General features: G+C 39.3%; 1 pseudogene; it reads right to left on the minus strand.

Annotated features, from left to right (window-relative positions):
- Positions 1-11,302: 11,302 nt before the first annotated feature.
- Positions 11,303-12,275, minus strand: LOC105101112 (DNA repair nuclease/redox regulator APEX1-like; annotated as a pseudogene).
- Between the last annotated feature and the right edge of the window lie 2,211 nt (positions 12,276-14,486).

Here is a 14,486-nt window from a genome sequence, read left to right on the forward strand (position 1 = left end):
TAGCTAAAGACTGGATTTAATTTTTAAAAGAAAGCCTTTTAAATTTTCTCAAAATAGGGTTAAATGTTTGTCCAAATTCAGAGAGCACAAAGTCTTTCTGAACACGACAGCAAATGAAAAAATAATTATGGAAATATTGATATATTACCCCAAATTTTAAATCTCAAACAGGAAAAGTCACCAAAAATACAATCTTAAGGCCAATTTTTAGAAGAAAAACTTGAAGAAGTTATGAAAAATGTTGACTATTATTAAAATGTAAAGAGTACTTATAAATCAATAATGAAAATATAAAAGTCAGTAGAAATTATGCTAAAAATATTATCAGGTATTTTAAAAGTAATTTAAAGCCAATAACATCTTACCTCCTTAGTAATCTAAGAAACATAAATTTAAAGAAAAATATATTTTTCTGTCAAATGGCAAATATATTTTTAACTATTTCAAACATCTTTGATTTGTTCATATTCTCTTACTCAACAAGTTTATTTCTATAACTTTATCTTAAGGCAATTACAATGGATATTCACAAAAATGTATGGCTAAAGTTGTTAATGGCAGCATTATTTGTAACTGTCTAAAAATGGAAAGACTTTAGAAGTTCAACAATAGGGGATTGGGTTAAATCAAATTGATAAATTCCTACAATAAGAGATACATTATAAGATAATAGCTGAAAGCACAGAATCTAGTTTTAAGTTAGCTGGACTCAAATCTGAATCTTACAATTCTTACCTTCAGAGCCTTGGGCAAGTTATTTATTTACCCTAAATCTCAGTATAAACGGGAATCCTAAAAGTGCTTAACATGATGATTGACATGAGCATTAACTGAGATAATCCAATAATGTACTCATTACATAGTGTCTAGAACACAGTGTTGATGAAAATTAACTCAGTATTTTCTTTTAACAAAGTATCATGGAGACATTAAAATAATGTCTCAGTAGACAATGCAATAAAATGGGAAAATGTTTATGATGTATTGTTAATGGAAGAAAGCAGGATGTAAAATTTTATGTAAAGTATGATACAAATTGTATAACAAGAGAAACATAATGCAGGTATTAAAAAGCCAGGAATGTACATCACAATGTTAACAGCTTTTTCTCTAGATTACTACACTATTTTTCCCTTTGCAGTTTTTACATTTTTTGCATTCCTCTGCAATGAACACTTATTTTGTAATAAAAAATAATGATTAGCATCAATAGAAATGTAATATGATATATGTCCAACTGAACATATGCAGCTTTCCTCTCCTTGACTGTCACAAAATATTATGCCACATTATTTTATTTTTCCAGGGTTCTAGAACTTGATCAACAAATTCTTTCGTGTGGGCTATGATTAGATCCAAAGTAGAATTTTTTTCCCCCTTCACTGCTTTCCTTGCCTTTTGGCAGATAGAATTATCAGGAAGGCACGTCAAGAATGTATTTTCCTGGTTATAGCTGATTTAATGCCAGTGGCACATTGAAAGTGGTGGCTAATTTTTTCCCTTTGGACCCTGATGTGATGAAGGTGACAGACAAAATGGCCCATTGTTGATTTGCCAATATTCAGAAGAAATTTTTTTCCTTTGTGAAAAATAAAGCCAACACAGCATCTATTTGCACTTTTTTGTGTTAATTATTCTAAGTTGCCTATACAATAAATATAAAATAATGTTAATAATAATAATGATGATGATAAAATGATAATATTTTCATTGTCAGGCACATAATATATGATCAATAAATATCTATTTAATAAAATAGAACTGAAATTGGTATTAGGCACTGTGTACACAACATTCATATGGAGCTTATTAAATTGTTCATAAATTTCAGAGATGAGTATTTCACTACTTGTGGACAGATGACGTCTATGAAGTTTTGCCCAGGGGGCCCATATTTAGCTTTGTGGACCCAGGTCACATGTAACTTGGGGACTCATATTTGACTTTGTCACCAGGGTGTGTTACTCAGGGCATCCTTGACAACAGCAATTAGTGACAATTTTTTCTCCCTTTTGTAATAAATACCCCTGCACTTGCTGCCCATCCTGCAAAAGCCCCTGTCCTCACTGTTCATTCTCTTAGAGTCCGATTCATATTGCTTATCACTGTTCTTATTTCTATCCACCTATATCAGTTAACATTAGGTTTGGTTCAATACAACAGAAAACACAACACAAAATACTACTGGCTATTTTAGAGAAGTTTAAGTTAAGGAGTCCAGAGGTAGGCAGTCCATGGCCAGTAAGGGAGTTCCATAAGGTCTTCAGAAACTTCCACAAGTTTCTTCCAACCCATCATTCTGACATGCCTGGAGGGTGTCCTTGAGCGTCCTTGACTCCATGAGCCAAGATGGCTGATGGAGCTCCAACCAGCACAGCCATGTTCCAGGCAGCATGGCGCATGATGGCTGTGCTGTATTCCTTTTAGGAGACTTTCTGGATGTGCCTCATGGCACTTCCTTAATATCTGTGTTAGTTATCTACTGCTATGTAATAAATTATGCCAAAACTTAGCAGCTTAAAACAAACAAAAAAAAACATGTATCATCTCACAGTTTTTGTGGGTCAAGAATCCTTGTGCAACTGAGCTGGGTGCTTCTGGCTCAGATCTCTCACAGGCTGCAATCAAAGTGTTGGCTGGGTCTAAGTTATCTGGAGGTTCAGTGGGTCAGAGATCACTGAGATCTGAGATCACTCATGAAGCTGTTGGTTGGCTTCAGGTTCTTTCCGACTCTTGGCTGGAGACATCAGTAATTTCTCGCCATACGAGTCTCTCCATAAACATGTAGTCTGGATCACAACATGGCAACTGGCTTCCCTCAGAGCAAAAGAATGACAGAGGACACCCCAAGATGGAAGCCACCATCCCTTTGCAACCTAACCTTCGATGTGACATCCCCTCACTTTGGTCATATTCCATCATTAGCAGTGAGTCACTAGATCCAGCTCATACTCAGGGGGAGGAGATTTCACAGAGGCATGACCAATGGGGACCATTTTAGAAGCTGCCTACCACGAAACTTCACTACCCAAAGCATGGCCACAGATATTATAAGGGAGTCTAGGAAATGTAGCTTTTGGTTGTATAGGAATAAACTCAGCTAAAACTCAGAATTCTGATGCTAAAAAAGAAGGGGTTTTGCCACTATTTGGCAATAATTAGAGTTCTCTTCCACCCACACTGACAGTTTTCCCTTCACCCCACAACCTCCCCTTCTTTTCCCATCCTTTCCCTTCTTCTACAAGAGTCTTCATTCTAAACCCTTTGTTCAACAGAAAACTCCACATGTATTATTGTTATATAAATATTGTCACAATTTGTTATTATTGTTTGGGGGCAAAACATCACCTTCTTCACTCACACTTATCAGGATGCTCAGTAGTTACTAGTTTCACTCATTTTACTCCCTAAATCTCTTTTCTAGACTTAACCTAATGTTAAAACAATAGGCTCTTCCATAGTAAAATCTCTCAGAGCCGTTACTGTCTTTTCACTCACATTATAATTACCTTTACATGGACCCTCAACGTATCATATCCAGAGATAATCTCCTTAATTGCAATAGCTCCTCCTTAAATTCATCCTAAATAATCTTATAAGATAGATCTTCCTAGAGAGCTGCGGAAAGAGCTTGTGGATAGGAATGTGGGAACTTGGGATCCAGTCTCAGCTTCACTGCTTCACACTGTGTGACCTCACAAAAACCACAAGCTCCTTTGAGACTCAGTTTCCTCCTCTGTGATTTTTTTAAGACCAAGTTGTGGTAGGAGCACAATAAGGTTCCCCAGTGGTGGAAGGGATGGAAGTAACCTGCTTCTCCTTCAGATCCCACACTCTCCAAAGCGACAACACAATTATCGGTGGCTTAAATCCAGGCGAGATATACCCCTAGCGCAGTAGTTGAAGAAGGGGTAGGAGATGTCCCAATCTTGGCACCCAGGTATCCTCCAACCTCACTGCCCCGTAACTGTTCTAAATCACATGCCTCCCTAACTCAGAGACTGTCAATGGCTTCTTATTGCCCACTCATTCATTAATTTAACAAACATGTATTGAGCCCTTACGTGTGCCAAAGTCTTTTCTGGCTGCTTAGGGAGAGGAAGCTGTCCTCAGAGCTTTGGTGTCTAATGGGGAAATCACATACATTAAGAAGTAGCAATGAATTGGGATATGTATTTGGTAGAAGATATCATGCAGGCACTTAATTGGACCATTTAATCTCATATGGGGAGATCAGAGGAAAATTACCAAAGGAAGAAAAGTCCAAACTCCTTTTCTTCCAAACTCTCCATCTTCTAATCTCACCTACATTTTTTTTTAATGTATGTTTGCTACTCCCCCTTGCATACCCTACTCTCCAACCAAATGAAGAGTGTATTCTGTGCTGAATGCTCTCTACACTGTTCTAAGACCACTGTCTTCATGCTGGGGAGATGTTCATTCTAGCCTAGCCACAAAGTTTTGGAGCCGTGTTTTTCTGGGCTGATTTTATAACTGGTTTGTCTCCTTTAAACTTATTTCAGACTCTGCTGTTCAGCCACGACCGACCGCACAGTATAGTCTGTAATCCACAAAGTAACTTATTGGACTTGTTGTTCTAAGGTACAATCATTTGCTTCAAGGAAGTTCATCAATGGCTCCCTTAAGGACGCTGGGGATGCTTGAAATCCATTGAGATGGAGAAGTGTGCTGGAGACTTTGAAACATATTCTAAAATAGCATCTGGGTCCCTCGTTGTAAAGTCAGGCATGGGTGCATAAAATAGATTGAGTCCCACTGTGCCCGTTATGTACTTGTGCTTCACATCATTAATGATGAGCGAGAAACCAAACCAGGCGTTTTCAGCACTACCTCAATGAGCCATTCTACCAGGAAATCATTTCCTTCAGTCAATCAGGCACTGTGAAGTCATTTCAAGTATTGCCATCACTCCCATATCAGCCAAATGTTTGCTATTCTTCCAATAGTACAGTCTGTTCTGAAAAGGATTTAAGATACCAATTGACATTTGAAAGATTAGACAAGACAGTGGTTAAACTTGGTTCTGAGCTTGGATTCTGCCAGTCATTTGTGGCATGCTTGCTACAAGACACCAGCCCACTCACACCTGTTTTTTTCACCAGGAACTAGAAATTGATGGCTCTGGGAGGTATGTGCCTATAGGAGTGTCTGCGAAATTCGTGGAATGCTTTGAAGAGACTGCCATATAATTTAAGTTCATCACTACTGATATTAATCAGCCTTTTTTCTTGATATATTATTCATGTCAACTAATTAATGTAATTAGTAGTGCACAACTTTGTCTTTCACAATGAGCACAGCACCTCTTTTGTCTCTATTCTTGTTTTTTTCTTATTTGCATTTAGCCTTTTACTTAGCAGTAATCATACATACTTTACTCATGGAAAAAAACACAACACATTAATCATCATGAGTCATAAAATAAACTGCTTTGTTTTTGAGGAAAAAAAATATTCACTCTCCCAAAAAATGTCTACTCTCCGCCAAGATTTAATACCATGGCTGTTAATAATTGTTCCTGCCATTTCTACCCAAGAAAAGCTGAGAGCCTGAAAGCCAACAGCATCTGGTCACCTTTTTCATGCCTTATGCAACAATATATTCACCTTGAAAACATTAGGATTGGCTTTAATGATGGACTGAAAATTCTCTTCACTACAAGACTGAGGTACAGACACAGCCTGAGGCAGTTTCAAGTTTCAACTTGGAATTTACATCAAACGTTGGCACCATCACTTAGCTGGAGGTTAGGGAAATATTGAGCTAACTGAAGGCAAAAACCATATAAAAGGTAAAATCTACTTTGAATGCCATCCTCCTCCCTTCTATTTTTATTCTATCCCAGTATTCTCATGCTGTTCACAGTTCCAATGGACAATTTCTTCCAGTTTCCAGTTTCTTCCTGGCTCTATTCCCTGCTTGTTCATTTCTATTCCCCCATGCAGGTTTTTCTAGTCCAGTATTACCAAAATCCTAGAATCTCAGAGTTGGAGAAGGACACAGTCTTGTCTGGTTCAAACCTCTAGCCAGTGCATCAGTTGTGCCCGCACTGCTCCTCAGAGTATGTTCCAGCCTCTGCTTGAAATCTCTTAAAATGAGACATTCACTACATCTGGAGGTAGCCCATTTATTGTAAATGTTTAAAAAAAATTATCAGATTGATTAAAAGAATATTTTTTTCATTGAATCAAAATCCTTCTTTAGTTTCTATGTAAGGCATTTTATTCACTTTTTTTATTGAGGAGGAGACAGTTGGGTAGAATCTTTAAGGGTAACTCTAAGGGTTTCCAGAAGAAGAGAGGATGTCCACATCTCCAGCTGGGCAGAAAAAGCAGAAAGACAGTTGATGAAAAAGCACAGAAAATCCAGCTGCAAGCAGTTTGGGGTAGACAGTTTTACCCATCCTTATCTGTTTCTTTTATGTCTTAGAAAATTCTTCTTCCTTTACCAACCACATTCTCCTCTAGGACCTTATGCTGCCAGCTACCACCTTTGTTATCTTCTGTATCTCTGTCTCTCCGGTATCCTTCCAATAATGCTTGAGTCTTCCCCAACATAAATGCCTTCCGTCAACCCTGCTCGGCCTCAAGTGCCACATTTCTTCTTCGTTTCATAAGTAATTCATGGCAAGAGTCACCCAATGCTCCTTAAGTTGTGGCTCATGAACAACTCACAACAGAGTCACCCAAGTCCTTGTTTAAAAAGTAGTCTCCTGGGCCCAACTTCAGAACTAACAAAAGCTGTGATAGTCTATCACTTTTTTCTTTTAAAATGAAGCAGCACTAAGATCTGAGAACTGCTGAAGTAACCAATACTCCTGGTATCCTCAACCCACTGTAGCAAGCCTCCACCCAACCTCTCCACTAGAGCAGTGCCCTCGAAGGGCGTCATGAGCTCCACACTGACAAACCCCACAGTCTCATCCCTGCAGCAACTAACCCTTCTTCAAGTTCTATCCCCTCATTTCCTGAAGTCACCACTCTTTGGTGTTTGATTCCCCTTTCTCTGTCCTTTTCTCTGACTCTTCATTTGCTCATGCTTTAAATGAAACTACTTCGTGGACATTCATCCATGATCCTTTTCTCAAACTCTGTGTGCTCCCTGAGGAGTTCTTCTAAACCATGGCTCCAATTCTCATCTACAGCTCTAGGATTGGATCCCCAAGACCCACGGTTTGCTCCACCTCCAGCTCAAGCTTCCTAGCAAATTACCAAAGTCAACATTTAAAAAACAGAATCCTCTCCAGACCCCCTCCTCCCCCTCCTCCAACCTCTTTCTCCATTTTTGAGTTAATAAGATATCAGTGAAGCTGCTTTTAACTTAAGTATCAGAAAACCCAGACCCAACTGGTTTGAACAACAAGGAAAATGTACAATTCCATATAATGAGAACTCTGGAGATAGGTCAGTCCCTTGATCGGTTAACTCAGAGGCTAAATGACATCAAGCAAGACCCAACTGCTTTTATTTTTACTTCCTGCCATCTTCAGTCCATCAGCTTATCCTCAGGCTAGCTTCCCATGAGATCACTGCTGCTGTTCCAGGCATCATACCAAGACAGGGCAGTGTCCACTAGAAGAAGATGGGGGCTACTTCTTTTCCTGTTTGTCTTTATATCAGAAAAACAAACAAACAAATCTTCCCTAGGAGCCCACGACAAGACTTGTCCTCCCATCGGCCAGAATTGTGTCACGAGCACTTGCCGAATCATCTACTGTAAAATGGAAAGAGAGGGACCACTGTAGTAGGCTTCCTTCTCTTGTACCATATGGTTTCCTTGAGGATAGTGGGTGTCTGAATAAAGTCACGGTTCTGTTAGGCAAGAAAGCATGTCGTTGAATCAGTTACGATTAGGTTTAACCCAATACAACAGCAGTTTAAATATATGAAGAAATCCAGAGGCAGACAATCCAGGACAGTTGTATTAGCTCCATGAAGAGATGAGGGGTCCAGTCTTCCTCTAAACTCTGCTCTTCTGTATAAGGCTTTCATGCCTTGGTCCAGCTAGCATCTTCGCTCTAGGTGATAGGGTCTCAGAAATGAAGGAGAAGAACCCAATCTCTCTCCTTTAAAGAGACTATCCAGAGGTCCCAGGTAAGATTTCTCCCCTCGTTGCAAAGAAGGCTGGTAAATGTCGTTTGCAGCTTTATACGTTGTCCAGGGTTTTGTTACCAAGGAACAAGTTCTACTGGGAGGCAACCAGCAAATCTGCTCTGGGGTGAATTGTCATACAGGCAGTCAATCGTGTCTGCCACACTCACCATCCATTCCCCCAAGCCATCCAAGCTAGAAACCAAGTATCTTCTTTGTTTCCTATCATTTGACATATTCAATAGGACACTGAGCCCCAATTATTTTGTCTGCAATGGTTTGAGCAAATTTTTTCTTATCTCAACTCCCACTGCCTTAGATCATATCTTCATGATATCTGGACCCTTGTAATAGCTTCCAATCCCCCTTGTATCCAGACTTCTTATAGCAGTCTCTTCCCCACACTACCTTCAGGTTCTTTCTTAAATATGCCTCTGATTTATTAAAAGAATGACAACAGCGCTCTACTGCTTACAGAATAAAATTAAATCACCCAGTGTGCCCATCAAAACTTTCAACACTGTGACCCCCACCAACCTCCCCCTACTCCCTGCACTTTAGTCACATCAGACCACATCCTTTTAGAGCCATTCAAGTAGCACTGATTCATTTAGTCATTTTTGATAATATATTACAATATGCTATTAATTTATATTTTCTTCTTGCTCCAAAGGTTGCCAAATGCTTTCAGCCAATGAGATCTCAATGTGCTTTCCTAAGTTATGGATGTACTGCAATATGTCTGGCCTCTATGTCATTTATGTTCAAGATTTGGCAAACAGTTTGGACCCATGATGGCTAACTAAAGGTGTGCACATCGTGTTCCTGAGCTGATCAGAAAAGGAGCAAAGGGAAAATAACTACCTCGACTTAAAAGGAAGGGTTTTTGTTTGCTTAGTTTTTTCCAGCTTTTTATATTTATACTGAGGTATACATGACAAAAATTGCATACATTTAAGGTATACATCATGTTTTGATATATGTATACATTGTAAAATGATTACTACAAACAAGCTAATTAACATATCCATCATTTGACATAGTTACGATTTTCCATGTGTGGGAGAACAGTTAAGATCAATTCTCTTAGCCAATTTCAAGGATACAGTATTTTTTAAGGTGTACAATGTGATGATTTGAGACTCATATATATTGTGAAATGACTACTGCAGTAAGGTTAGTTCACACACCCTTCACCTCACATAATTACCATTTTGTTGTTGTTGTTGTCATTATGGAGAGAGCATTTAAGATCTATTCTCTTAGCAACTTGCAAGTATACAATATAGTATTGTTAACAATAGTCACCATGCTGTAATTAGACTCCCAGAACTTATTCCTCTGGTAATTGGAAGTCTGTATCCTTTGACCAACATCTCATGTCCCCAGCCCTTGGCAATCACCAATCTATCCTGCTTCTGAGTACGGTTTTTTTGGATTCCACATATAAGTGAGATTATATAGTATAAAATACAGGTTCTCAGGAGGCTCAAGATATCCTCAAGGAGATAAGAGGGGGAAAAAAAGAGTAGCAATCATCAGATAATAAGAGATTGGTGAAAGTCCGCTGACATTTGAGAAGCACTGTAAATGCTACTGCAGACCGGGAGGGATTAACCATGTATTATTTAAGTTGGAAGATGCTTAGGTTGGAGACACATCAAGACTCCAGGGATTTGAAGATAAATAAAGAGAAACAGACAGGGGATGATACTGGGAAAATATTTCCCCAAATTTGTAGTAATAATAACCCACATTTATTGATTTAGTCAGTGCTTTATTTCTAGGAATGCACCCCATCTTTGAGTACTTACAGGCAGAAACTGATTTATCATGAAGCTAATTAAGCTTAAGCATCAAGACCCCACCTGTACAGGCCTTTTCTGAGTTCATGGTAGGGCCAAAGCTCTATATTCATGTGGCTGTTTATTTTTTAATAATTGAAAAGTGACAGCAAAATTGCAAGGATACAATTGACTATTGCCTATTGTACCAATTATGTGCTTTATAGCAAATTTAGGATTACGTACTGCATGTACTTTTTTTTTTTGCATCTCTATTTCTTTTAATTGAAGTATAGTTGATTTACAATGTTGTGTTAGTTTCAGGTGTATAGCAAAGTGATTCAGTTTTATATAGTTTACATATATACCTTTTCAGAGTCTTTGCCATTATAGGTTATTATAAGATATTAAATATAGTTCCTAGTGCTACATAGTAGGTCCCTGTTGTTTATCTAGTTTATATACAGTAGTATGTGTCTGTTAATCCCAAACTGTCAATTTACCCTTCCTCCCATCTCTTTCCCATTTGATAACCATAAGTGCATTCTCTATGTCTGTCTCTTTCTGTTTTGTAGATACATTCATTTGTGTCATTTTTTAAAGATTCCACATATAAGTGATATCATATGATATTTGTCTTTCTCTGTCTGACTTCACTTAGTATCATCATCTCTAGGTCCATCCATATTGCTGCAAATGGCATTATTTCATTTCTTTTTATGGCTAAGTAATATTCCATTTTATATATGTGTAAATATTATATATAAAAAGTATAGATATCACATCTTCTTTATCCATACATGTTGCTTCCATGCTTTGGCTAAGTGCTGCTATGAACACTGGGGAGCATATGTCTTTTTGAACTAGAGTTTTCGTCTCTTCCGGATATATGCTCAGGAGTGGGAATGCTCGATCATGTGGTAATTATTTTTCATTTTTCAAGGAATCTCAATAGTGTTTTCCATAGTGGTTGCATCAATTTACATTCCCACCAACAGTGTGGAAAGGTTCCCTTTTCTCCACACCCTCCCCAGCATTTATTATTTGTAGAATTTTTGATGATGGCCATTCTGATTGGTGTGAGGTGACCCCTCTTTGTGGGTTTTTTTTTTTTAAACTATGGCTCTTTATTTTCACATGGACAGCTCAAAGGAAGTCATCAGTAGTTTTTGTTTAATGTAAAAAGAGAAAAAAGGAAACCTACACACACACACATACACAAAATCCTTGGGCCTGAAGGAAACCTAAGTCTGTTACTAGAAGCCTAGTTAAAAGATTTGTAGTTTTAGAAGGGAAATACAGAGCAGATTTCTCTAGAGAGCAGTTTCAAAGATGTTTGGGGGTTAAGAAATGTAAAGCTAGTTTGGTGGGCTTATTTCCCAGGCTTGAAGCAATTTAGGGGAGGTGTCATAGTACCAGGTAGAGGATGATGGGACAGTGGTTACTGCCCAGAGCCTTGGACCGGATGTTGCTGTCACACAACACAGGCACCAGAGAGTGAGACAACAAAAAATAATCAAGGTGCCAACCGACGTTTTTGGATCGCGCATTCGTCATGTAGGTCCAAAAGGTGTAGGCATAGGCCGTATTAGGGTAGAGGTGCTGGAAACTGTCAGCCAGTGGCACAGCCTGCAGCAATTCCCCAAAGCCTTGACACTCTTGGGGAGTGAAGCCAGCATTCTTTTTGTTCCCCTTTGGATTTCAAAGGTCAATTTTTTCATGAGCCACACTGAGGTCCACACATAGCACAAGGGGCTTGCGGGAAGCCAGACCCTTCAGGAATTTGTGAAACGCTTCATCCCAGCGATGCCGGTACTCCAGGCGTACCAGACCTTGGCCTGCATTAGGTACATAGGCTGTTACCAGCACAAATGCATCAGTTTCAGCCAGTCATTCGGCCTTCTTGATCATGTTCCTCCTCACCTATGCCACAGGAGACTTTGGGCACTGGCGGGAGAGTAGGCCCACACCACTGTTCCCTTTCTTGTCTGAAGGAGCTGACCAGTACTGATGGGGTAGTCCAGGCAGCTCTTGAAGTTCAGGTGGCAGTTTGTTCTCTGAACATTTGGTCTCTTGGAGGCACAGGATATCTGGGGCTTTCTCCTTTACTCAATCTAAACCTTTCTTCTTAATCTAGGCTTGAAGCCCATCTACATTCCAGGAACATATCTTGAGGGTGGCTGATTTGCCACTGGGTGAGGTTTTCTGATCTGGGAGGTCCTCATACAGGGCTGCTCCCTCTCCTGCTGCCTCTTTTTCGGTTTTTTTTTTTTTTTTTTTTTTTTTTTTTGGCTCCCATCTTACTCTTCTTGGCCTCTGGCTCAGCCTTGGGCTCTTCCCCGTCTTCTGCCACCGCTCCCTTTTCCCCACGCTTCAACATCACTGTAAGGAACGCCTTTCTGCACCAGTCCCACCAAAGCAGTATTTTTACCGCATTGCCTGCTCGGGTCACAGCCTGGGTCCTCCTTATCCAAGCACGCCCGGTTTGTGGTTTTGATTTGCATGTCTCTGGTAATTAGCAATGTTGAGTATATATTTTCATGTGCCTGCTGGCCATCTGTATTTCTCCTTTGGAGAAATGTCTATTTAGGTCTTCCATCCATTCTTTGATTGGGTTATTTGGGTTGTTTTTTTTTTAATATTAAGCTGTATGAGCTGTTTGTATACTTTGGAAATTAATTCCTTGTTAGTTGCATGGTGGTATTGCATTTACTTTTAAGTCTCTTTAGACTCCTTTGGTGTGGAACTGTTTCTTACTCTTTCCTTGACTTTCATGATCTTGATGTTTTTGAAAATTACAGGCCAGTTATTGTGTAACATAACCCTCGTTCAGGTTCATCTGATATCTCATGACTGGAGTCAGCTTCTGCCTTTTTAGCAAGAACATCTCAGAAGTAATGCCATGTTCTCACTGAATCTCCTCAGGGAGTACATGGTTTCCATTTGTCCTACTCATGCTGATGTTAACTTTGATCATGACTGAGGTGGTGTTTACTGGGTTTCCCTAGTCTGAAGTTACTCTTTTTCCCTTTTCAATTAATGTATTGTGAGGAAGTGTTTTGAGACCATGAGAATTTCCTATTCTTTCACCCACTGGTTTTAGCATTCACTAATGACTTGAATTATTACTATAACGGTTGCCCAAAGATGATTTTCTAATTTCCTCATTCCTTCCACATGTATTAGTTGGTATTCTACTACAATTAACAGCTTTCTCTTCTCCCCACTTATCATTCATTAATTAATTCACATCGGTATGAATTCATGACTGTTATTTCATTCAATGAGCAATAATCTGTTATTATCATACTTTATTTTGACCTCAAGTTATCCCAGATTTGGCCAGTGGGCACCCCTTCAAGCTGGCTTCTGTGAATCTTGATATGTCCCCAGCATCTTTGATTCCTAGAATAACAATATCTTCAAGCTTATCTTGTAATTCCCCTGACCCAAAGCTCCCATGGCATTAACAAACCAAAATGGGGACACTAGGGGTGCTCATTCCTTTGGGGGTGTTGCTATTCCCAAGCCTTCTTGTTGGAGAAGCTAAGAAACATACTGATATCCACACATTTACATCTGTATTTACTTTTTTATCTTTCCATATATGAGTTCAACCTATACCACCTATTGCAATCCAACATCACAAGGTTCCTTCTAGGTGCTTCCTTAGCATATTTAGAACTCTGTTCTTTGACAGTGAAAAACCTGGCTCCTAAACCTCAATTTATTTACCTTTTGGGTCAGTTCCTCCTTTATGAAATCAGTCTTCTCACCTACCCTTGCCACTTAGACGCTCCCCTCACCTGGTGCCAGAGACCACCTGATCATGCATTCATTAGCTTTCATCTCCTCCAATTCAGGTCCTGACACCCTGCTCTGAGCTGCCACTGCCACCACCCCTCCCCACTCATTCCTACCCTACTGTGGCTCAGATTCCCTCTTTACCACTGCTGGACTTCAGTGTCCTGCATTGGGCCTCATGGACACCCTCCTCATTCTTCTTGGGCTCTGATAGCCCACCTTTATCCATGTCCTCTTCCTCCTCACCCAGGTGTCCCTTATCTTCACCCTGTTTGGGCTCTGATACTTCATGCTGCCACCACTGCCACTGCCACTCCTGACACCAACCTTGCTTGGTCCCAATGAATGCTTTATGGACAAAATTATTCAGAAAATAAGGGAGGCAGGAAGGATTTTTATGTTTTTATAAAATTAGGATATTTATGCTTTCATACATTTGGAGAAATAAGATTTTTTTCAAAGTATTTTTTTTTGGTAGGGGAGTAATCAGGGTAATTTACTTATTTATTTAAACTATTATAAACTAGGCTTTATTCTTGCATGAAATATTCAATTATTTATTTTAATTTTTAAAAAATAAATATTTGTATTTTTTGTCATTATTTTTTAATGGTGGTACTGGGGATTAAACCCAGGATTTTGTGCATGCTAGGCATGTACTCTATCACTGAGCTGTACCCTACCCCCTGAAATAAGATATTTTTAACCACACTCAGTTAAGAACACTGTCTCTTCCCACTGCAGCCTCCCCTCAGTCACATGATCCCAATGAAAGACACTTTCACAT

This window comes from Camelus dromedarius, chromosome 11, assembly GCF_036321535.1.
Source record: "Camelus dromedarius isolate mCamDro1 chromosome 11, mCamDro1.pat, whole genome shotgun sequence".
NCBI classification, from domain to species: domain Eukaryota; kingdom Metazoa; phylum Chordata; class Mammalia; order Artiodactyla; family Camelidae; genus Camelus; species Camelus dromedarius.